Source organism: Pinus tabuliformis, chromosome 6, assembly GCF_031772625.1.
Source record: "Pinus tabuliformis cultivar Carrire ecotype Pingquan chromosome 6, CPIR1, whole genome shotgun sequence".
Taxonomy (NCBI): domain Eukaryota; kingdom Viridiplantae; phylum Streptophyta; class Pinopsida; order Pinales; family Pinaceae; genus Pinus; species Pinus tabuliformis.
The window spans coordinates 544,977,089-545,004,845 of record NC_142292.1 but is presented as its reverse complement, the minus strand read 5'-3'; the positions used below and the strand labels follow the sequence as shown (position 1 = coordinate 545,004,845).

At 38.1% G+C, this 27,757-nt stretch overlaps 1 pseudogene; it reads right to left on the bottom strand.

The window, feature by feature from the left end:
- Positions 1 to 1,888: 1,888 nt before the first annotated feature.
- On the bottom strand, positions 1,889 to 26,059 carry LOC149259672 (peroxidase 41 pseudogene; annotated as a pseudogene).
- Between the last annotated feature and the right edge of the window lie 1,698 nt (positions 26,060 to 27,757).

Here is a 27,757-nt window from a genome sequence, read left to right as displayed (position 1 = left end):
ATAAACTGTAAAGAGATGCATAAATATAACAGAAGCATAGACACAGAATATTCCAAAATCAACTTATCTTTTATTAATTCTTTGTCCCAGTACAATCCCAACTCCACCCTGCGCACTCAGCTATAGGGGTCCACGCACATAACTGCGGACTCTACCAGGCCTCTGCACACTCAGCTGCAGAGCCTATTCCTACTACTACAACCCAAGACTCGAACTTACAGACTCAGAGCTAATTCATCATCCAAAACCCATATGAATTCTCAAAGCTAAGAAACTGACTTTACACTTAGAGCCTCTCTCTATTTATACCATCCCATGGTTCAGGAACCATGGGTAGGCCAACATACCATACATTAAATTATATCATTTTAGGGTAGGCAACCGTAGACTCTCGCGCTCCGTGCCTACATTTCGCGGGGTCTTTACATTACACTTTTACCAAAATTCGGGCTTCAAGCCCCGAAAACATACTCTGCGAGGATCTTTTGCCCAACAAGAGACATAGAAGTGAGAGCCACAATGAGAGAGAGAAAGGAAGAGAGAGAGGAGGGGGAGAGAGGGAAGGAGAGAGACGTATTTGGAGGGGGAAAGAGAGGAAATGATAAGGGAGAGATGAATATGGAATGAGGGAGAGGGGAGATAGGGGAAGAGAGAGAAATTAGAGGATATAGATAGGGAATGTAGGGAAAGAGAGAGATAGAGAGACATATATATGGAGGGGGGATAGAGGAGGAGAGAGAAGGAGAGAGGGAGGGAGATAGTGACAGATTTGGAGGGTGAAGAGAGAGGAAGGAAAAAGAGAGAGGACTTGAGAGGGAGGAGAGAGAGATGGAGTTGGAAGGGGAAGAAAGACATAGAGAGAGAAAGGTGGAGAGGGAGTGACAAGGGGGAGATATATATATATATATATATATATATATATATGGATATGGAGAGAGTGTGTGTGTTTTGGGGGTGAGGAGGAGAGACAAGGGGAGATAGAGATATATATGGGTCGAGGATGGGGCGGGGTAGAAAATAACTACCATTGAAAATTATTTTGGGTTTAACACTCCATAAGTCACAATGATTGAATTTTGAGAAAACTACTGTTAATATTGGAGAGAAACAGAGACAAGGTATGTTGTTTACTACAGTAGCTCGAGTTAAATATTTGAATGGTCTATGATTCCAACTACTCTTTTCATATGATCGATATGAGAAAATGGAAAAACTAATAGGTGTGACAATGAGAACAATAGAATAAAATGATTTTAGATTAATTGCAATGAATATTGTTTGTAATTGACTATATTCTTAGTATTCACATTTTTTGTTAGACACCCAATCCTCTAAGGGTTGGTGTGGAAGCTGAAGAGTCTAAGGAAGTCCAAGAGACCTTGGAATATGAAACCAAAGGTCATATGAATGTACTATAAATGTATATCATTTGTTAATAATAGATACACTCTCATGCTTATCAATCATACTTTGTGTCTACCATGTATGTGTTTAACATGGTATCAGAGCGGGTTCCTTCCTGCCTTGCTCAAATTTAAATCGCTAATTTTATGGTGTAGTGATTTGCAGTGTTTCTCTATTTTGTGCATAATTGTCTCTTTGTTAGCTACTTCCTTGCGTTGTCTACAATATTGAAATAGAAAAAAAAAATAGTGTTGGTCTCTTGCATGATTTAATGATTCTCTGTCTCCTTGATTCCTTGCCAACTCTGTTGCATGCAGTACTAACAAAATAAAAGGACACAATCCCAGCATTGGTTCATTCCTGTTCAAGTCACCTACTTCGACCATTGAATTTATGTGAATTTTGTAGTTCAGGTGCAGTGGTATTTCTAGTATGTACAGTGGTCAAAATTCCCATATGGAGAATCTCCTGTAATAGTTAATGTTCAACGGTTACGAACAGTCATATTGTGTTCTCCCTCATAGCTTGTTTTAACACCCACGCTGCCGAGCTTATCCATGGCAAGCGCAAAGTCCTGGAAGAAAGCATTTTGGTCGGAAGCATATGTTTCCACGAGGCCCCTGGTCCGAGCATCGGTGTAGAGGATCTGATCAGAGGCCAGCAAGCCCAAACCCTTTGGCAGATTCTGATAGAAAACATTATCGAAAGTCCTGGGAGAAAGGACATCATTGAAGGTGACCATGTTGGGATTGAGGTTCTGCTAGGGGTAGACGTTTTGCAGGCCCGCAGCGTAGTGAGGATCGATGGTGGGATCCATGGGTTCTTTGTAGATCCTCCCCATGAACTCCTTATAGTGTGAGAAGCCCACGGTGTGAGCTCCCGAGAGCGTTGTCATTTCCGACTGATTGAAGCCCTTGGATTCGAACAAGGAATTTAGCTCGTCCACGCTCATCGTTGCTTCTAGGAGATTGCCTACAACTCAAGAGGCTTCTGAGACAAGCCCATCTTTGCACCCCTTCTTGACCTGGTACTTTGGCCCCCCTACCAGAGTAATGAGATCTTTGGTTGCAATGGTGAGAATGTCTACACATGAGACGACACCAGGGAACTTAGCTTTGACCACGGTCTTTGTTCGGGCGACTGTGTTGAATCCGTCATTGGGCAACGATAGATTGATGTCTGTGTCCTGCTCCACCTTATGACCAACACCCATCGACGACACCAGCAGTGATGCACCAGATCCCACCACGCATGGTGTCTCGCTTCAATCACCATCACATAATTGCTGATATACAGGCATTCATTGATGCTGCAAGAAGCTTGGCATTAGACCATTTTGTATCCTGAGGTTCTTGATCTCACAGAGGATTATTTAATAGAGAAATTTGCTGCTGGTATTTCTACCGTGATAACTCTTTCCTTGGATAGATAAATTTCAGCCTCCCCACATACGACCCCTCCTTCTTTGGTAAACTCAACCTTGTCATTACTATGCACACTTTTCCATAACGTATACCCACAACAACTTGTAATGCATAGTGGTGCTTTATTTTCCTTATTCCTCCGATAATTAGATTTGGAAGTTGATATTCAAGCTATGTAATCTAGATGTTGAATATGCATATACCCTGAAATTTGTCTCCACAACCACAAATCCCTCAGCTACTTTCCGGGATGATGAATCTGAGAGGTTCAATGCTAGACTTGTAGCCAACTTTGTAGGTATAAACCATTTCTCTTTCATACCCTGCTAAAATCGCACTAAGCCAAGTACAACAAGTTCCTCCATAGCCTTTAGTTGCATCTTTGTGAGTGTATTAACATTGTAAGCCTGAGAAGTGGCATGGAAACTAAGCTCAAATAGAAAAGAAATTAAATCTGTGGCATGAATTCCTCTATCCTCAGATGTTGAGATGTACTCTCTAATGATCTGCCATAGTTGAGAACTTGTTTCCATCAGCAGAAACTGGAAACCATTCTCTGTTAACCTTGGTGCTTCCTTTTCCCTCGAACTCAAAGAGGCTAGCCCATTGGAAAATTTTCAACATAGAAGGGCTAAAAGGTTCAGAAGTGTTTTCTTCAAAGCCAGAGCTGACTAGTTGCAAAAGAAAATTCTCCCATTGTCTTAGAGCATATTTCTCTAGTTCTTCTATAGTTGGAAGTCTAACAGCAACATTTGGAGGCATCGGTTCTCTAGGAGGAGCTCCCCCATTCATGATCACTTTGCGAAGTTGAATATGAAATTTATGGTTCTTTTGGACAAGAATGCGTGGCAAGAAATAAATAGGTTTCAATCCTAATACAAAGACACAACTAGAGACATTACATCTAGAAAATCAAATTTCATCTTGTGTATTATGATGGTTCCATTTTGATGATCTTGTTGTCAGAGATCATTGGTAGGGGCCGTGGGGAAGAACAAACGTTCTTTTAGATCCATGCATATTTTCGAATCTTGATAGTTTACATATTATTTGTTTTATTGGCATCATATTCTTTGGCATCAGCTTTTTAAAGTGTAAGTTTGACATTGGAAAAAATGACTCAAATTGGTGAAGTATTAGAGTTCTTGAAAACTATGATACAATCTACTTCTGATGACACATTCCAAATCAGCAAAGGCTCTCTCTCAGAAATTCATACTTTTCTACAATATGCACAAGAACATATTGATTTTTTGCAGCTTGAATCTCAACTACAACAGGAAGAATTACAGTAGTGGAGTCATCATTCTGAACCTATTTCTGTTCAGAAGATCGAAACAAACTCCCATAAACAACAAGAAAATAATGTTGCAATTGATTTAGATCCATTTCCCAATGAAGCAACAGAATTGCATGCACAAGAAAAAGTTCAGTTTGCACTTCACAAGACCATCATCAGACCTTGGGAAAATATTGTCCACGACAAGAAAAAAACTTGTCTTGGATATGACAAGGAGGTTTCCTTTCATATTCCAGATTACTCAAATCCCATCCAGTTTCAGAGTGCTGGATTTCTTCATGACAGTTCACCTTCAGTTATTCCAAATTTTGCCCCTCTTCCACAACAACAAAAACAGATTGTGAAATGCCAACACTTGGCCATATGAAAGATCACTGTTTTGATCTTCATCCATGTAAGCATTGTCATAAAACCAGTCATTCTTCAAACAAATGCTTCAAAAACAAGCCTCCTGCAAGAACAAAGATTCATCTTGGATGGATCGCTTCTTGGCAATGGGCATCAACAACTAAGAAGATATTTTAGTCATATGTTTGAACTTGTTCTAGAGTATTGAACAATCTTGCAGTTGATTTTTCTCCATCATCTCACCTTGTATCTGACAGGGGGGGAAATTATGGTCATCTACAAGCTTCAAAGCCACATCAAGTGAGCCTGAGCCACAACCTGCCATACCAGATTCAGAGTTGTAGCCAGAGACAAATATGCCCATGATCATGCCTTCATTTGGGACACTTCCTCTAGCAGAAGGCTTCAGCTTCTTGCTAGTTTTGGAAGAGTTCGAGGAATTGCATTAAGCATTCCAGAGTTGTTGGTCATCCTTAAACCATCACAGGTTGAGACCTCCCTTTTTAGGTTGAAGTTCTCCCTTTTATGCAGGGTGAGACCTCCCTTTCATGGTTGAAGGTTTCCCTCTTCAAAACATCAGGAGCACTTCCTCTAGCAGAAGACCTGAGCTTCATGCCAGACTTGGAAGAGTTCTCAGAACTACACTAAGCATTCCAGTGTTGATGGTCATCCTTAAACCACCTCCCTTATACCAACATTTCAAAGAGCACATTCAGCGTAGTGCCGCCATGCATTTTTGCACGTTTTGTATTACAACTCTCTTCTTGGACTCATACATAGCCCTTCATATTGGGGGGGAATGTTGGACAGCTAATCCTCTAAGGGTTGGTGTGGAAGCTGAAGAGTCTAAGGAAGTCGAAGAGACCTTGGAATATGAAACCAAAGATCATATGAATGTACTATAAATGTATATCATTTGTTAATAATAGATACACTCTCATGCTTATCATTCATACTTTGTGTCTGCCGTGTATGTGTTTAACATTTTCTATCTATCAAAATTGTTACATTAACACTTTGCAGTTAAAATTTGTATTTCATCATTTTTCATCATTCAAGTTACTAACAGTCTCTCTCATCTCAACAAATTGAGATAACTAAGCAAATTTTAAACTAAATTGACCAAATTAATCTTAGACATATTTAGCATATTTAAAATGATCAAAATAATTAGATGTTCAACAAATTTTGTATGACTGCACACGACTGAAACCAATCTAGATCCATCTTAACACCGGATCTATCAACCGCCAAGAGGGATCAAATCTCTCGAGATGCAAACCTTTCCTCAAGTTTTTCACTCAAAAAATAGGTTTGCACCTCGAGAGATTTGATCCCTCTCCGCACTTCATAGATCCAATGTTAAGATGGATCTAGGCTGGTTTATTACTTTTAAATTTTGTAAAATTTAGTTTACTATTTTTAAGTTTTGTAAAATATATATATTTTTTGGGGTCAATTTTGCAAAACGGATAAGAATGGTTAGGTTATTTTCAAAAAGTTATATATATATATATATATATATATATATATATATTTCAAATTAATCAATAATTTGATAAATTTACAGATAAGATATATTAGTTGAAATATTTTATGTCTTTTAAATAGATTTTTTTATTATGTTTTAATTTTAATATTAAAATTGATGATGATGATGATGGTTAATGTACACAAAGGTTAATATGCTCTATTAGACTATAAGAAAGAAAGTAGTTAACTGAGGCTCTTTAATAATTGATTTCTATGATAAAAAAGAAGTGAGAGAAGCATTTCGAGATCACTGCAGTTTTGCTAACTTAACAAGTCAAGAAGGTTGGTAGTATGACAAATGTTTTAAAAATGAGAACAGATGTAAGGGTCGGACAATCTAAGAGAAAGTGTTTTTCATCTTCAACTCTCCTAGTATTGCAAAGGGGGCATATTTTTTCATCCCAAGGTGTTTTGGGAATAGACCAATGTCCAGTTTCACTTTGAAGCTCATGAGAATTAGTTCTTATCTTTGCAATGTTCATTTTCTTCTTAGCACTAATCAAGACAAAAAAATAATTCTAGTTAGCAAGAGTGGGGTTGATCACCTCCTTGTAATATCTTAGCTTGAATTTTCCCTTTAACTCCTCATCATCCCACAACTTATCCTTGAACTTGGAAATAATAATGTTTTTAATATTATCCTTATTCTCCAAGATGATCTCTTCCTTTATCCCCCAATGGTCAAGCCAAGACTGGGCATCCTTATACCAGCCTCGCTTGAGCCAGAGGTGGGGGTTTTAACTAGAGTTAGAAGCAATCTTGGGGAGCCTCTTGGCTTCCATGTTGTACAACTTCTTCTTGTACATCAGATACCTAAACATAGCCATGATTTCAATGGGGGAGAGGCTAGATTCAATCAAGAGAATATGGTAGGGAGTATTTCCTTTAATTTAGATGTTGTAAGTTATAAATTTCTTTTGGCTCTTCTCAATCTTTCTACATGATTCTCTAGATACACTGCAGCCCCAAACCTCACGTCCATATAAAATAACAAGGGTGACAAGAGTCTTGAAGAGGAACTTCTTTTTACTCCAATCCCAAAGATCAATTAACTTGCAATTGTTTTCAAGCTCATAGTAAGCTTTCTAGCCTCCTATAATCCTTTTCTCATGCTATACTTCAAGTTGAGCATGTAACTCCCTCCTCCCACATACACCCAATTAACCATCCAACCAGGGTAAATATGTGATGAGAAGTTACTATGATATGACTCGACTCCATATGTGTCAATTAAGGAAGTGGAACCGACGGAACACATCACACAGACCTTCCACATCAGTAACAAAGCTCCTAGGAGCCATCCCAACCACTTAGGTAAACAACCCCTAAGATCAATTGAAGTTTTAGTGCATCAAAGCCCTGGAAGCTCCCTTGATATGGACAAGGTGCATCTGGGAGGCTCTAGAATCTCCCACAGTAAGGGCAAGGGAGCTTCCGGGGAATTTTTTCCCTAGTGATGTGCTTGCGACTCTAGGATTTGTGCCACTTTTTCAGGCCCAGATCCTAGGTCACTGCCCATAACTCAATGACAGGTTCAGAAATGAAATTTCATAGCGAAACAAGAATACATTTTCAAAAACATCAACAAGGACTAGACTGGACCCCTACTAGCCATGACAGACATTTCTTCAAACATGTCACAAAAATGGAAGCTACAGGTCTTGATAATAGAACTGAGCATAGGGGTCTCATACTTATTTGAGATTCGCTAAGAAGCATTGATGCCTCAACACATTAGCTGCAAATTTCATCTATTATGCCATAGATATGTTGCTCATTCATTTACAAGTAAAAATATGATGAGAGACATACATAACCACTGTCATAATACATGTTCATAACCAACTTAATAACAACATAAATACTAAGGAAACAACAACCATATAATCCACATACAAACCAATCACTACTAATCATGAATTAATAAGGAGAAATAACCTCATATTAATGATACAACGAACAACTAGGTTTGGGACTTCCACGAACCACTCGACCATAGATTGGCTAAACCAAATCTTTCTTTTAGCCAATCACCCCCATGCCATATTCCAAGCATTAGTTTGGGACTTAAAACGAAACTCAACCAGGGCTTCCTAAAGCTACACCACCTCACCCTCATCAAGAGAACCAGCCTTTATCATAATCCATCCCGAATCACTAGGGCGTAAAACAAGCATGGATGCCACCAAATTTCTCCACCTACACTGTGATTAATTTTCCTCTCTCCTAGTCTCTAGGATTTACTGCAATCCACACTAGATCACTAGGCCCTAACCAAGAATCCACCCTCTAGGCTTATCTCGCCATTCACCAACAAGGATTCCTAGGCCTAATTAAGGGAAACCACCTCTAGGCTTTATCATATATCCTGCGATTAACTAGTCGAGGATTCCTAGGCCCACTGAGGCAAACAATACATGGCTTTACTGCAACCCACAATCTGGTTCAGGGGTCACTAGGCCAATGGCTTTACTGTGATCCACAGTCCGCTTCAGGGATCACTAGGCCATGTGTTCTTTCTTTCAAGGATCCACCTCACTCAACTTCGAATCCATCCAAAAATACAGCTCAACCAAAACATGAGAACCCATCAAACCATGACTATTCGGAAGTGGAAAAGCTAGGCTGAAAACACTGTCACACCTAGAAAAACCCATGTCATGATAGCAGAGAACCACATGCAATACCATGCATGCAAAATCTAGCAAGGAAATCACAAATGAAAATTGATACCTGCAAAGAATCATATTGTAGCTCCTTGATCCTGCTCTTTCTTCATTGCTCCTTCCTTCCTCTTGCCTTCTTTTCCTTTCTTAATCCAATGACAAAGTGCTCCAAGAAAAGTCAAAGTGTCCAAGAGTGAGAAAGAGAGAATAGAATGAGAACTCCAAAACTGAACTGGCAAAAATCTTACACTGGCCAAGTTTGCCCACTGATTCTCAGAAGCCTTTTTATCAATGAGGCCTCTATTTTCTTTATTTCGCATTATTTTCCTTCATTTTCCTCCTCACATGCAACCTGTGACCTTTCACCTTCCTTTTCTCCTAATTTCCATTATTTTTATAAATAAGTGTCAAATAATGCCTTTTACTTTTCAAAGCCTTTGCTAATTTCCTTAGCCATAATAAACCGAATGAACAACCACTGGGATGTTTTTCCCACCATTCAACTTGGAATATGTGTCCCATGACCTTGGTCTTATTTTTTCCCTTATTAACTTTTTACATGAAATTTTGACCAAGGTTGTTACAGAACCCTCCCCCTTGGGGGAACACCATCCTTGGTGTTCAATGAAACTTACAAACTAGCAAACTGTTGAAAATAAAACGTACTGCCCATGGAGCTTTATAACACAACTCATTGCAGTATTTACAATGACCACTACTTAAACATGACAAACATATTGTTTACTGGAGCTTTATAACATAGCTCATTACAGTATTTACAATAACAATCACATATACTTATACACATTTGATTCAATAAGAAAATAACCATACTATCTATGGAGCTTTATAAATCCATCTTGATACAGTATTTAAAATGATATACACATATACACATATTCACATTTGCTAAACCAAAAAATAAAAGGATACAATGCCTGCATCAGCAACAAGGGAGTCTAGAGGCTTACACCTCCACCCTCAAAAGTAACGCTAGGATTCACTTCCTTCCCAAGAAGTCCAGAATCCACAGTTGCCAAAGTCAAAGTTTCATGCAATGTCCAATGCTACAGTCCTATGCCACTTGTCCTCTTAGCGAACAGTTACTAGCTCATTGTTCTAGGGTTCACACTCAATGTGCATATGATTCCATCTGGAAATGCTAAAGACCAAAAAAAATCCATCCCTGACCTTCCCTTCTCTACTACACAATCCTTTGGGCAATTCGGTCACCCCCTTCCATGCAGTCACACACCTTCTACGTTCTGCTGGCACCCCCATCCCAGGTAGTCCATCCCTCGGCAAGGTTTTCTTGCATCAGAAGATCCAAAAACCAAGGCATATCCCTACCTCAAACCATCATACCAGCCATAACATGCTCATGGGAATCAATGAACACTATTGGGTACTAGTGTCCCACAATGGCCCTGCTCTTGAATACTTTACCAACATACTGTTTCCTATTCCATTTCCTTTTGTTGTTGTTTCTAATGCTTGCCATCAGTTTTGACCACCCAACTGGGAATTTCATGCTTTCATGTACCAAGCACATAATTTCCATTAGATTCAAAATGAATTAAATAGCTTCAAATCATACCTCATTGGTGGCTTGTCAATAAGGTACATTTGTAGTTCTATTTGCTTCCTGTCACACAAGTCAAACTAACATCTTTGACCAAATTATTATGTATAAACATACCACATCAGATTAGCTCAAAACACAACCATCATAGATCATAATCATAAATGACATGTAACCATCATAAACCAAAATCATAGATCACATGTAATCATCATAGACTAGAATCATAAATAATAAAACTGAAATAAAATATTGCTACTTATCCTTTAATTAATCCTTAGCTTCTACCTTTGTCCTTATTCTGTACGCACTCTGTTACAGGTCTATTTGGGCACATCACTCCTGACATTCAGATCAGTACAATTAGGGCCCATCAAACCCTAATTCAGGTTTTACATGCCCTAGACAAGTTGTCAAATTGAATGCTTCCATCCATCAAAGTTTCCTAGCTTGAAACCCTACTAAAATGCCTCCTTGGGACACCAGCGCAACCTTGGTCAGGGGTAACTGCACTACAGAGCAGGTAGGCCCATTCAGGCCTACACTACAGTGCACTTAGGCCCTCTTTGACCTGTGCTGGGTGAGAATGAGTGAAATTGACATTGGATTATGGGAATATTATATGATTCTAGATCATTCTAGAAGGATGCTCAACTCTTATCTCATCCTATGAGGTCAACTTTGGATAGGCTATGGATCAATTATCCCTCTATCCTCTCATCCCTTTCTCCATGGAAACTAACTCCAATTTTTGAAAATCATTCAATGCCCAATTTATGGCATAACCACCTGCATTTCCCTATAAATTGACCACTCATCATAGTGATCAGGAGGTTGGAATTTGAAGATTGTAGAGAAATATTGTTGGTTTGAGATTTGAGTTCATGTCAAGTAATGTTATGCTGCTGGATTGGTGTGATTTTGGTGTGACGAGGGTTGGACTGAAGCTGGATGAGTGACATGGGATCGAACCGCATTGGGTGAAACTCTTCCTTCTACATTAATAAAGTTGTTTATTCCTTTTCTCATATTCTTGTTCATATCTATGATGATTATGTGTTTCAATGTTGTCAATTCCATTGGTTTATAGTAGATAGATAATGTATGCTTTGATTGTTGTCGTTTTCTGTTTTTGTTGACAGGTACCAATTGAGCAGATTCAGTTCAAGTGGGAGTGATAGGAGAAATTCAAAGGAGATCAAGGAAGCGAAAGACTACAACTAAGTTCCTTCATCTCATATATCTATTATAGGAAAAGGTTAAACCACTTTCTTTCTATTGTTCTAAGTGTAACTACCCACTTAGGGAAAATGTGTTTATCCGTAGATACAAATTCCATATAACACACTCTGAATCGGTTGCCACACCCGACAAACACCTAGTGCCTTCTCCTCAACCATGTGCACATACACATAGTGTGCATCACACACATACAACCACACACGACATACAAGACCATGCAATACATGCACTTACACTTGATATACAACACCTACACCTACACCCACTGTACAACAGAACACAATACATATGCCTACATCCGGTGTACACCACCACACAATACATACACCTACACCTATTATACAACACAATACATATACGTACATAGAGTGTTGAAAATAGCAACAAGAAATGTTAAAAATAACATCAAGAAAAATCCTAATTTAATTTTTTTCCTTGAATTAAATTAGGAACTAAATTGTAATTCTAATTATCATAGCAACTTGTAATAGTTAACTAAGTTAATTTGAATTATTTGGCTTAGTTAATTCGAGTTGGCAATTTATCTAGAGTCATGTAGAGTGGTTCCTAAATTTTAGGGGCCCAAGTTGGGTTCTTTTGAGTTGTAATTATTTAATTTAGTTTAACTGAGTTAAATTTAGTTAAACTGAGTTAAATTCAGTTAAACTAGTTCCAACTGATGGAGGAATTAGTGGGAGATCTTGTTATGCAACCAGCTCACAAAATAGTAGAAAAGATAGAGCAACAACTTCAAAATTAGCCTCTTCAAGGGGGAGACCTCCTTTACATTACACAAATGAAAAATTCTTGGATGATACAAATTACAAGACCTCCTTTCTATATATAGTGGTCTAAGGGGTCACAATATAGTCAAGCTGACATAACAATAATAATATAAGGGCACAACAATAACAACATCGGGCTTCCATGGGGCACAATAATAACAATATGGGGTCAACCTGGGCACAACAATAACAATAAGGGGATACAATGACAATAATAATAAGGGAATACACTAGTATTATAGGGGCCTAACATGCCTCTCTCCTTCATAAAAGTGTTGTCCTCAATGCTTAAGTAGTTCTAGATGCTTATGTATAAAATTCTCATCCTCCCATGTGGAATCTTTAGAAGGTAAGTTCTTCCACTTGATGAGATACTCTGAAATCGATCAATTTCGTAGCTTTTGAGTTCTTGTTTCTGTGACTGCTTCAGGTTCCAATATGATTTTTCCTTCCTCGTCAAATTCTGGAAATATTGTTTGAACTTGGAGCTTGTCACTTATAACCTTCTTTAAGCATAAAACATGGAAAACTAGGTGCACTCGGGAAGCTGTAGGAAGCTCCAATTTGTATTCCATAGTACCAATCTTTTGCAACACCTTGTACGAACCATGGATGGATCATTACCTTGCTACGGGGGCCCACAATAGTTAGTAGTAGGAGGATCCAGGTCAATCAGATACCAAGGAGTGGAAAGCAGCGTCAACAACAACACAATTTTCCTAGTACACAATTGCAAACACAATTGATTCAATTTATTTTGTTTGGATGATTTTTGGTTGCAGATGTTGTAGTAGCAACAATAACAATGACAAGAGTTCCATGAAAAACATTCCAAAGGTACCAGATCAAGATAGAGTTGAATTGCTTTCTTGATGAGAGGGAACTTTGAAAATAGAAACAAGAAATGTTAAAAATGGCATCAAGAAAAATCCTAATTTAATTTTGTCCTTGAATTAAATGAGGAATTAAATTGTAATTCTAATTCTCATAGAAGCTTGTAATAGTTAACTAAGTTAATTTTACTTAGTTGGCTCAGTTAATTCGAGTTGGGAGTCTATCTAGAGACATGTAGAGTGGTTCCTAAATTTTAGGGGCCCAGGTTGAGTTATTTTGAGTTGTAATTATTTAATTCAGTTAAACTAGTTCCAACTGATGGAGGAACTAGTGGGAGATCCAATAGTGGAGTGTAATCTGCAGTAGTGGGGTGTAACCAACACTGTTCAGTCAGTAAACTGAAGATTCACTCATAATTAACTCATGCATGTAAGATCAAAGAAAGACCCAGTTGAGATTGGAGTTCAAGGACAGTGTACCATCAATTGTAAAATCATCTAAATTAAACAGATGGTGCATGTAATAAAAAAAAGGCCTAAAATAAATCATTCCTTAATTAGAAAACTCACTAATTTTAGCCATTCGAGTTGCCTTTAAAATGAGGAATGAAGGCACAAGTTTAATCATTGTTTTGGTGAGCATGAGTTGGTGATACCAAGCAATAGGAAACACAAGTTTGTGCGAAGAGCTTATGAGAGAATGGTGTGCCAAGAGAAGCTTGTGCACAAGTTGGTAGTGAGATAGATAGAGATAGTGCAGAGGTTGCTTGAGCTTGAGCAAAACATTGTAATCTTCTCAATTTTTATGATTAATGAAATATATAGATAGCAAGGGTTTTTAGCTGTGGATTTCCCTAGAAAATCATTGTGTTATGCGTGATTGAATTATTTCTCTTTTATGCTTTGTGATTTCATCGATGTTTATTATTTCCGCTAATGAGTATAGTAGATTCAAGTCAATTTTTTTAGCATATTATAATCTGTAGTCTAAACCTACAAGGAATTTCTACACATAGTACAACACAACAAATACACATGTCACAATACCATGACTACACAATTCACATACATAGTACCATATGCCCTCAACACATCATGTATGACATGCACACAATACCACATACACACTAGTACCATATGTACAACATGTACACAACACCACCTGCACAACGAGTGCACAACATCACATGTAAACACCTACACCACGTGTACACAATGCCATATGTACACCACACCACTTGTACAATGTGTACACAATACCACATGTACACAACACCACAAGCACGACATGTACACGACACCACAAGTACACAATGCCACATGCTTGACATGCACGCAACACCACCTGCACACGGCATCACATGTACAACATGTACACAACACCACATGTACGGTCATGCACACAACACCATATGTACATAGTACCATATGTACAACATGCAAACAACACCATAAGTACATAGCACTGCATATACAACATGTACATAACACCATCTATACCTAGCACTACATATGTAATATACACACAAAACCATATATACAACATGCATACAACATCATATGTACACAATACTACTTATACAACATTACACATCACCATAGCTATAATCAATGAATATACAACATGCACAACATATACACAACAATAGCACTGCACATCCAAAACCATACTATCTCTACCAAGCAACCTTTCTTCTAGTGTTGCTCTGCCATCCATGCTTATCTTAGCATGTCATGGATCACACTGTTTTCATTCCGCTGATGTATCTCTAAGCATAGCCTGCCATAACATAAATGTAGATATAGTATAATCACATAATATAAACTCATATCCACATGATATTGACCTAATAAATAGTCAGGATTGCTCTTCTGTTAAGGGAAATGTTCCCCTAGGGCTTTTGGGTTGAAACCCTAGCAGACTGAAAGTTGTCTATACAGAGAAACACACATTCACACAACCATTATGCTATTATAAGCAAATTCTATGATAAGGGGGCATACCTTAGGTCCTATGTTTGAGAAGGTCCTTTAGGGTCCAAACCCTTCTTCGAGTTCCTTTTGCTCTTTTGTCCTGCAAAACAACCAATTCCAGAGAGCACAGTAGTATATGGACAAAACCTTATAAAGAAACCATCTTCATGTTATAAAGAAAGGTAGTTAGTTATGAAATATAAACAACCATTCACATGTGAATTCTAACATGAATATCATGAACATAAAGAAGATTTATATCAAGAACCAAGACATGTGTTTCTTTTATTATAGACAAATAAAGTACAGAAAAGGAATAATTTTACCTGAGTCGTCCTTTCGCAGGCTCCAAGCAAAGCCTTCTTCTGGATTTGTCCAGCCTCAAGCCTTTAACAAACTCCTTCCATGACTTACTCCATGATGTCACAAGTAGTGGATGAACATCAACACACAAGGAAACAAGGGTTTCCTGTACAAATGGGGGAAGTGCAGGAGGCACAAGGATCTTTAGACCTGGTCAGGGAAAAATCTCAGCATAATAACCTTTCTCTCTCTTCTCTCCTCCCTTAGGCCTTCCCATTGAGGTCTTTTTATACCTCTCCCAAAGTAGTTTTTTAGTTGGGAGTTGGTTGGGAACAGTTGGGCCACGGGCACTAACAGGTGATCAGCAGGTAAAACCCGCGATCTCCGCCCGAAATTAAGGAGTTTTATATTTTTTTAAGTGTTTTAATACATATACGTGGGTTGGGTATATGCCTACCCGCGTATACACGCGTTTAACTCAGGGCAATGTCGCGTATAAGGGATAAAACACTGTTTTTTAAATTTTGGACCAGGTCTGGAAGGAGGGGTTGCCCTAGGCCGTGAGTGTAGCGTCACAAACCATAAGAGTGAGATTTGGAGCTATAACATCTTCCCACTTGATTCCTCATAAGACCAGGAACCTCTTCATGCCATTCACCTGCATAAGAAATCATTCCTCCACAAGAATGATCCCTGACAACCCTGTTGGACAATGACATAGATACATAGATACATAGATACATACACATAAACATTAGCATAAAACAATCATGATCCAATTAGACAACAACATACATACACACATATATACATATAAACATTAGCATAAAAACAATCATGATCCATGATGACCCTGTCAGACATGAAATACATACATACATACATGTATACATATATAGACATCAACATAATCATGATAACAAAATAATTACCAGATATCATAAGGTCAGGTTAAGAGAACTCCCTTTATCTATTCACAACATTCACAACATTGAGAACAACGATTCCAAACATAGCCAAGCCATATGTTACCTTAAGCCCATTTACTTTACCTTTCTCATGATTGTTCTACCATCATTCATTTATCTCAGTGGACCCAACCAAGTCAACTGGTTGTCATACTCTTGCCTTCAACTTCCCTTATACATGCAGCAACTTCATGTGAGTCTTACATTTCCTGCTGGATTTCATTAAGCTCTCCCCGAGTTCCACTAACTTTCCTCTTTTCCCAACCAATTCTCAAGACCCTCAAACATAAAAGATAAGGAAAAGAAAAAGAAAAAAGAAGAAAACCATGAAAACCAATAACAATACGACACCATAAATAAAGCAGTATGGTTGTATACTATACATAAACAAATCGGAAATCAAGCACAACAAATCACAAAGAATGAAAGCATAAGACTAGAAACAAACACCATGACTCAATGCCCATGGCTTCCCAGTGCTTCCAAAGGAAATCTCAACATGAGCCTTCTTCAAGATTTCATGGAAGTCTCTTTTTCCATGCAATCCTTGAAACATACTACCATAAACACATAACTGTCTGTGTATAAACAATATAACAATATACGAGTTATCTTACCTTGATGTGCCAAGCACGCTGCCTTGTAACCAAACACATCCATGCCATCTCTCAAGGGACTGCAATTCCTTAATGGATCCAACTATAATTAGAAACTAGATGATATACCTATCAAATACATGTTCAGGAATATAACACATATCCACATAATTTCAGACAAATTAGGGTTAAGAAGACTTCCTGTATGTAAAGAACTCATTCATTTGGAATTGTGGTTTCCAAACATAGCCAAAGGACTTCTCACCCAATTCCTTTCTTTTACCTTTACCTTGTTGCAACTGAGTTTTACTATGTATTATCACATCACCCAATGGATAATTATATAAACAAATCAACTATTACCTTGTCATGCTAATACCAAGCATGTTTCCTGCAACTGTTCACACATGTCGATCACATGTTCGAAAGATCAAGGAAACATATCTATTACTTGGAAATCAACCTTCACCAAGTCTAACAACCATGTAATAATCAAAATCAACTCACATTAATCAATAATAATACATAATGTTACACTCAAGTACATATCAACTACCTCAACATATTGTGTTAGTACAACCATCTTAAAAAAAGATCATTTCTTCATGCAATCTTCCGGACACATACTCATATCATGCTATTAATCAAACATTCAAACAAACTATAAACGTACCATGTTAGATAAATCAACTAGATGACATAATAGACACCAAACACTCAAACACCAAATAGACAACATAATCAAACAGTTAAGCACCAAATATACTACATAAGCAAGCTCATACCTTAATGTATCTCAGGAGGGTCTATCTTGTATGCACAATCAAGCTAGATTAACATGATATAACTTCACAACATATCAGATCAACCATAAATAAGGTCATGATATCCATAGCAGTAACTAGCTAACATGTTCACATCGTGAACTCATAAACAATTTTCATTCATGCATAACAATCACATATGCACCGTCAGTCTAGATTAATATGACATAATATCACAATGTATTAACACATACCTAAATGTCATAAACATGATCATCTATATAGGTCAATTCAGATTAGCACAAAACATAATAACATCAGTACCTCTACTTCAATGACCATAATCCTCAGGCATATGACCGCAATGCATATAACAACATGTTACTATCCTTCATGACTATATGACCACACTAATTCACTAACATCTACCATGCATGTAACCACAACAACAATAAAATGACAAACATGTATGTAACCCTAATGCATATAACAATCAATTAACTAACATACATGCATTCCAAACATACAATATCTGTATGACAATCTTCTCTTACCCCAAAGTCTAGTGCTACAACCTCACTTTGATGGTCTGCATCTCCTGCTCTATCTCAGTCAACACATTAGAATCATAACATAACAACTACATCATGATGACATAAGCACATACAATGACCTCACAATGCATATCTATCCTATTATAAACATAACCATGAAAATGCATGCATAACAACATATAGACACTGACATGCATAAAAAATGCATATACATCCGACATGCATTCATGACAAACACATCCCAACAACAACATCATCAACTTTCACATGACAACACAACTGTAACAATGACCACTATCATGCATACATAACAAGCACATATACAACCTACAAGCATGCATGTCAAATACATTCTGCCAATCTAGTCCAAGTGTTGAACCATGCTCTAATACCACTCTATGGTATCAGATATCACCCGAAAGAACTGAAACCAGACACCACCCAAAGAGAACGAAACTCACTCTGTTACCACTCTGTGGTATTAGATAACACCCAAAGAGAGCACAACCCACTTTGATGCCACTTTGTAACACCCTTCTCCCACATCTACGCAAGTAACTGGAAAACCAAGGTAAATATGTAACGAGAAGTTACTATGGTATGATTCGAATCCCTATGTGTCAGTTAAGGAAGATGAAATGGAGGAACACATCACACAAACCTTCCACATCAGCAACAAGACTCCTAGGATCCATCCCAACGACTCAGGTAACCAACCCCTAAGACCAACTAAATTTGTAGTGCATCAAACCCCTACATGCTCCCTTGATATGGACAAGGGTGTGTCCGGGAGGCTCTAGTAGGTACCACAACAAGGGCAAGGGAACTTTCGGGGACTTTTTTCCCTAGTGATGTGCTTGCGACTCCAGAATTTGTGCCATTTTTTTAGGCCCAGAGCCTAGGTCACTACCCAAAACTCAATGATAGGTTCATAAATGAAATTTCACAGTGGAACAAAGATACATTTGCAAAAACATAAACAAGGACTAGACTGACCCCTACTAGCCATGACAGGAATTTCATCAAACATGTCACAAACATGATAGCTGTAGGCCTTAACAACATAACTAAGCATAGGGGTCTCATACTTATCTGAGATTTTCTAAGAAGCATTAATGCCTGAAAACATTAGCGTAATTTCATTTATTAGGCCATAGATACATTGTTCATTCATTTACAAGTAAAAACATGATGAGATACATACATAGTCACTATCATAATACATGGTCATAACTAGCATAATAATAACAGAAATATTGAGGAAACAACAACCATATAATCCAAATATAAACCAGTATAATACTCATGAATTAAATAGGAGAAATAACCTCATATTAATGATGCAACAACTAACTGGGTTTGGGAGTTCCATGAACCACCCGACCATAGATTGGCTGAATCAAATCTTTCCTTTAGCTAATATCCCCCATGCCATAAGCCAAGCATGAATGTGGGACTTAAAACCAAACTCAACTAGGGCTTCTCGAGGCTACACCACCTCATCCTCATCAATAAAAATAGGCTCTACCACAATCCATCCCGGATCACTAGGCCATAAAACAAGCATGGATGCCACCAAATTTCACCACCTACATCGTGAGGAAGTTCCCTGTCTCTAGGATTTACCACAATCTACACCGGATCACTAGGCCCTAATTGAGACTCCACCCTTTAGGATTTACTGTATATCCAAACATTCACTAGCGAGGATTCCCAGGCCTAATCAAGGGCAACTACATCTAATATTTACCGTATATCCCTCCATTAACCAGTCGATGATTCATAGGCCCACCGAGGCACACAAACCTAGCTTTAACGCAACCCATAGTTCGGTTTAGGGGTCACTAGGTCAGTGGCTTTACCACAGTCCACAATCCAGTTCAGGAATCACTAGGCCATGTGTTATGTTGTTGCTTTTTCTAGCACATGTAGCTCAAGTTCTTAAGGAGATATGAAAGCTTCCTAGAGACAACCTTGGGTTGAAGGGGGAGACCAATGCCTAGGACATCTTAAAGAGTGATTCACAAATTTATAATAGAGACTTGCAACACTTTGGTTTTTCACAAATAATGCAAATGGGTTTAATTCAGAACCATTCTTAAAGGTACACTATATGAAGTATCTTGTACACAAGAGTACTAAGGAAATAATCTTCAACTCATAGGTGGCCAAATCATATTAGGAATCTGTAACGATTTAATTTTTGAAACATAGGTAATGGGAGAAGACAATAGAAGAGGAGTCCATCATATACATCTTAAGGTCTAAGAATTTCTATATATCAATACTCAGAGAGAAACGAGTGAGAGAGAGTGCCGTGAAATGCTAAGATACATGGAGCACTTTTAAAAGACTCGATTTCCACCATGAAGCAGGAATTATCCATCAATTTTTTGATTTAAATAAATTTGCATATGAATGGAAATACAACTAGCTGCTACTTGACTTGCAAGCTATGAAGAATTTTAAACATATATGAAGAATCAGAGAAAGAAGAACATACTGCAAATCTAATAAGTTGGAATCACCTGGAACTTTGTATTAATCTCTTGAGAAAAACCAATGTACATCAAGTTCAATACATGTCTTTATGAAACTAGGAACAGGTCTCTTAAGAGAAGTCTTTTCCAAAAATTTTGAACCTTCCTTAAGTGTTTCTACCCTCCTTTTATAAGGAGAGGGAGAGCTTGAAAATAAGTTACAAAAATGTCTCAAGCCTGAGCATCCAACAGTCTGCACGACTAACTGTCTCGGCGTGCGGGTTATATCGCCTCAAATCATTACAATAGAAAGATGCTTTTCTTTAAAACATAATAACAAAAACAATCAAAATCAACAAAACAATTAACATGTGAAACTGAAATGATGGTCCTATAAAAATATCTCCACACCACTTCCATAGCTGGCCTCTAGTCCAGCCACGTTTCTACACATTATGCCTCATACTCTCTTAGTCGGTTCTCTATAGCTTTCAGTCTTAGCATCTTTAATTCTTCACTTACAGGAATCGGGAGTGATCACCCATGATGGCCATAACATGTCCTAAGCACAAGTACCAACTCATTTTCCCCCTTCTTTAGCAATCCTTTGGAACTACACATGCCCTTTGAAACAGTTATACAATTGTATTGGAGGTCAAGCCGTTTAGGAACTTCAAAATGAACATGCTTTATAAAAATGTGAAAGACGATCTCCAATTGGCCCCTTCTGCCTTAGCCCTAGGGGCTTAGGTGGAAACTGTATGATAGGGTCTTGGGGACTCAAGGTCTAATCCTTCAGAAGCTAAAAGCCCTTTATTTATGACAAGGGCCGATTCTTTGATATATTGCATTATAACTGGTCCCAATGCATAATACATAGGACCATACTACATATGCACTTGGGCCCCTTTTGCAATATTGGAGCTCGGAGATTAGGGATTTCTAATCCTTGCCTCTAGTTGCAGCCTCCTAAAACTTGTGATTATGACGCATGACGTGGTCCGATCCATGTGTAGAGGGAATGAGGGAGGGCCCACGCCAAAGCTTGAAAAAACCTTTAATAACCTCTCTCTGCTTTATAAAATATTTGATTAAGTTTTATGCCCAACCATTGGTTTTGATACATAAGGCACATATATTCATGTGAACAACCTTATGCCACTTGTGCACCTCACTTTGGGCCCACAATATTGGGAGTGATATGCGTATTGGAAGAAACCCCGATACGCTCCTCTATGAAATGTTGATATCACATTGTTTGTGATCAACGATATTCCATGACTTTTGATATTGCGGGACCTTCGATATTGCGATTGCCGATTTGCGACTTGAAGACATCCTCTGCCACGTGTCACCTTGTGAGTGGTGACACATGTTACCATGTTTTGGCCCCTTATGACCCTTGAAAATGTCAGATATGCATGCCACGTGTCCTCTGTAGTGCCACATCAGATGATATCAGACACCACGTGGCTTTATTAGGACCAATGATATCTAGCCACGTGGCCCTCTAGAGGAGAGAGAAAAGGCCCACGCTCTTCTAGTTTTGCGACTGATTTCCTTTGTTAAATGTTTCAAGGTGTTACCCCGACAGTTTATACTATTGACGTTTTTTTTCCACAATTTCTTAATAGAGGTCACTTCCAGAATCACCGATCGCCAATCATCGATTTATTGCGATCGTCCATCCCCGCCTCCGATATATCAGATTTTTTTATGCAAGGCACCAATATGTCATGCTTCTTGATCCTTCGATCACTGATCTCTGATATCGGGCCTCTGCTTCCCTCTTTCCTAAGGCTTCATACCCTTAGACTTCAACATGTTGTATCTTTTGATCCAGAAGTCCGTTTTTTGGACTTCCATATACCATTGGAAATATTTTTCAAAGAACTTTCCTTTGGAGAGGGCTCGACTTGGGTTTTTTTGGTTCTATGGCTTGGAATATGGCTGAAAACTTCTCTACTCCTTTGCACTCTTTTTCCAATTGGAACACTTTTTGCAGAAGGTGACAACATTGGCTCCAACTGGGGATAGTGCCTTGCTAGCAAGGTGTTGAGAACCTGTAGACTAGCAACCTTCTATCTATTGGGCATGGAGTCATTTTATTCATGTATATAAAAAAAAACATAAATATAAAGAACTGAAAGAATTTTTGATATTTTACAATGGCTCACCGGTATGTACAATGGGTGAGAACTGAACCTCTTAATGTTGGAAATAAAGCTTGAGGAATTTCCCATTTACAGGAAGCTCAAGCATTTCACCCTCCAAGTTCTCCAACATAAAATTATTGTTTCCTTTAGTCTCAACAACCTTGAAGGGTCCAAACCATAAGGGATCAAATTTACCATGTTTCCCTTTATCTTCTATTCTCACATCCCACCTCAGAACTAGAGCTCTTGGTTGGAGAGGCATGTCTTTAGGTTTCTTATCAAACAAGGTAATCATTCTTTGTTGGTAGTTGTCTAACCTGTGATTTACCTATTCTCTAGTCTCCTGGAGCTCTACTAATTGATTTATCCTTCTAGTCAGGGAGTTGGGTTCTTCTTCCACATCTTGTAGCATCTTAACAACTGACATAGCAAAGTTGTATAGGGAATACAAATGATTTTCCATAGGCCAAATCGAAAGGTGATTTACCCATAGATATTTTCGGAGTGACCCTGCTTTCCCATAGTGAAAAAATTAGTTGAGAATCCCAGTTTCTATGGCTTTTTGCAATTGCCTTCTTCAGGAACCTCACCACTGTTTTGTTGGAAGACCCAACCAATCCATTTCCTTGAGGAGAGTAGGTAGTAGAGTGGCCAACTGTGATGTTAAATTTATCACAAGAGGTGCTAAATTTTTCAGACTTAAAATCCTATGTGTTATTAGTCAAAATCTTCACAGGACATCCAAACTTTGCCAATATATTCTCCTCGAAAAAATTTATTACCACAGTTTTAGTTGCATTCCTGGCTGGGATTGCTTCTAACCACTTGGTGAAATAGTTTGTGGCTGTGAGGATCCACTTGTGCTGGCTGCTCAAAGGGGGATGTATCTCTCTGATAAATTCCAATCCCCATTGCCTGAAGGGTTCTTTTACACAAACAGGGATCAAGAGGAGTGGAGCTAATTTTTTCTTTTCAACAAAAAATTGACACTGCTTACAAGGACCTAACATAATAGTGAACATCTCTGAATAGTTTGGGCCAATAGAAACCTACCTTCAATATATTATGCGCAGTGGTCTTCCAGTTGTAGTGACGCCCACAAATGCCACTATGGAACTCATCCATCACTCTTTGAGTTTCTGTCTCAACCAAACAATAGTAGAATTCCCACCAAGTCTTTCCAGTATAGCTTCCCATTGGATTTAATGAACTTCTGGGTTTGAGACCTTACTACTCTGTACTTGGATTTTTCCATATTTGTTGGGCACCTCAAAAATAGGAGAGAGTGGATGACATTCTGATACTAGGTAGAGGTTTCATATTTGATATGAATCTTTTGGATTGAAGTCTTAATCATGGGTTGTGCCCCCTCTTTATCTTCTTCTATTAAAAGGTTGATCCCCAAGGCCTATTAGTTAGACTCCAATAGGATTTTTGCCAACCCTTGTCCTTTAATGAGTTTAGTGGGCTTTACCTCCATGTCATACTCTTATATTTTTTCAATCCACTTACCCCTTTTACCATCATTGTCCCCTTGCACCAAGATGTCCTTAAAAACTGTTGTCGAGACATAAGCCATGATGTTTGAGTGTAAAACATAAACTCTAAAATCCTTCAAAGCTTTTACTAGAGCATATGATTATTTTTCCAATATATTATATTTTAGTTCAACATCTCGCAACACCTGACTGAAGAAAGCTATAGGCTGCTCATGGCCTTCCTTATTTTTCTGTAGTAACACAATGACTATAGTATGGGGGGAGGAAAAAGAAAAGATGTAAAATGGCCTTGAATAGTCTGGGCTGACTAGCATTGGAGCCTCTACAAAATCTCTCTTGATTCTAGAGAAGGATTCTTGGGAATCTAGGCTCCACTTTACTTCGTTCTCCTTCTTCAACATCTCCATAATGCCTTTCACTATTTTTGCATAGTTAGGCACAAATCTCCTCAAGAAATTAATCCTCCCCAAGAAGACTTGGACCTCCTTTTTATTTCTTGGTAGGGAAATATGACTGATGGCCTCCACCCACTTAGGATCGATCTTTACCCCTTCATATGCTACGATGTGCCCCAACAACTTGCCTTCACTCAAAGCGAATTGGGATTTCTTGGGATTTAGAGATAACCCATACATCCATCATTTCTCAAAGGTGAGTTTCAGATGTTCAATATGATCCTCATTTGTTTTGGAGAAAACAATGATATCATCTAGATAAACCACCACAAATTTGTCCTGCTCTCCCACGAATGCTATGTCCATTTCCCTCTAGAAAGTTGCTCCTGCATTTATAAGGCCAAATGGCATCCTTGTGTACATGAAAGTCCCCCATGGTGTAGTGAATGCAGTCTTCTTTTGATTATGAGGATGCACTGTTATTTGATTATACTTTGAAAAACCATCCATCACAAACATTCGAGCAGAGCCAACTACCTTCTGTAAAATATGATCCATTTTAGGCAATGGGTAGTTTTCCTTCAAAGAAGCTCTGTTGAGGTTCCTGAAATCTATGCACAATCTTATTTCTCCATTCTTCTTCCTAACATGAACCAGATTTGCAACCCATTCTGAGTACCTCAGTGGTATAATGATCTTAGCCTGAAGCAACTTCTTCACTTCCTTCTCAATGGATGGGAGCAAAAGGGGATTTATCTGTATGGGTTTCTTCTTACAAGGCTTCATCCCACTCTTGAAAGGAATCTTATGTTGAATGACATTTATATCAAAAGTATTTAAATCATCATAAGACCAATCAAAAACATCTTTATAATCTTTTAAGATATTTAAGTACCCTTTTTGTATTGCTAAGGGATCCCTTTTGACAACTTAACGATCTGGGGTTCATCCTTTGAGCCTATATTGCAATCCTTCACTTGTTCATTAGCTTCATATTCAGCAGGTTTAGAAGCCACATCGTTGTATTTGAATATCCTGTCCAAAGGAACTAGACCTTGTGGAATGGCATTTCCCTTCAGCTGCAGAACTCTATGTCTTGCGATAGTTTCCTCCCAGGCAGTTGGATGTTCTTCTATCACTTCTTCTTCTTCTTGGTCAATCACAGAGTTTGAGAATTCCCCAATGACTTCCATGAAGCACTTTATTTTCTCATCATCCTCAAACACTTTCCAGTGTTTCACATTGTCAGGCATTGAGGGTCTGTACCTAACTTTAATTTCATACTTGAGAAATGGATTTTGTGGTGGTTTGAAATTGCTGGCAGCTATAGCTAAGGAATTGACCATTCAATTTCCTTCCCTGGGAAATAATTATACATTAAAATATGAGAAAATTTTATCAATCAAGTCCTAAAACTCATTTCTGTAAGCCCTCAGCTGGGGGTGCTTGGTTTGGCATTGGTCCTTGATTTTCTTCACTACCATTTCTGAGTCTCCAAATACAATCAGGTAGTCAATGTTTAGATTCTTCGTTGCTTGTAGGCCTAATAAAAATGCCCCACACTCTGCCACATTGTTGGTTGCTTCAAATTCAAATTTGAAAGAGATGGGAATCAAGCTACACTATGGAGATATAAACAATACCCCTCCTCGCTTCCTTCTTTAAAATTGGCACCATCAAAATATGTTGAAAATGCAACAAGATGATGGAGCTTAGTGAAAAGAAGTCACCTTCACTAAGTGGGCCCGCAGGCTATTTTTGGCGCAAAGTCTATTTTTAGACATATGGATCATGGTCTATGAGTTGCAGGATGCTATTTATGGATGATTGGTCATGTTGGTAAAAATAGATGGACCTCTATTTTTAGACATATGGGCGGAGTCTATTTTTAGACTGCTAGTCAAAAAATAGAACAGTCGAATATTATTAGCTCTTAAAAATATTTGGACTATAAACATTATCTTATCCTCTTGTAGCACTTCAGTTCGAGCTACGGATGTGGCACATGCAACTGCCAGAAGAAAATACGCTTTTCCTATGGGTTAGTTGAACTATTGCATGATGGACTTCAGTTAGAACTCAAGTGATTGAGTTTGGTGGAGTTGATTGAGGAGTTGATGGAGTTGTGTTCAACTTGACTTAGTTGAACTAGTTGTATTTAGTCTAACTACCAAATACACTAGTGATGAGTGATGTGAATTAATTATTAATTAATTCACTAATTATTAACTCATAAATCAACTAAAGAATACATCAGTTAACTCAATGCATGGACAGTTTAGTGGAGACAAGTGTTAGAGGTGGGTGAAAGGGTGAGACTACTATCAGTTGTGACTATAGCTGTGCATGAGATTTGCACAATCATTGATTGAGATTGCCAATGAGGATTGGCACAGTACAAGCCAAGGGAATTCAAACTTGGATCTGATCTATTCTCAACTTGGATTGCACAGTAGAGACAGGCAAACAGTGGAGGAGATTTGAACCCGTGACTTGTTTAAATCTGAGCTAGTTTGTGTGTAGCATGTGGAGATAGTATTGAGTACTTGTGAGGAGTATTGTACTATGTATTGTTACATGTTATCTATCATTATAATATATAGATAGTTGGGGGTTTTCAGCTGTATGCTTTCCCCATTACATACTGTGTTGATATGTGTGATTGATGTTTCAATGTGCGCATGCGATTGTTTTTTTTAATTCCGCAAATTGATGATCAATGGTAGAGGAGGTTATGTATTATGCATGCATTCCACAAATAGTGTATAATCAGGATAATCTCTGTGAATAAGTGTTATACTATTCAAATTTCTACATGGTATTAGAGCGAAGTTGATCATCAAATCTATTATTCAAAAAGTGATTACATTTTTATTTCTTCAGGCAGAGTCTGTAATCAGGCCAGGTAGCCTCTGGATTCATCCTTATTTTGGAAGGTGAGATATTCGGTA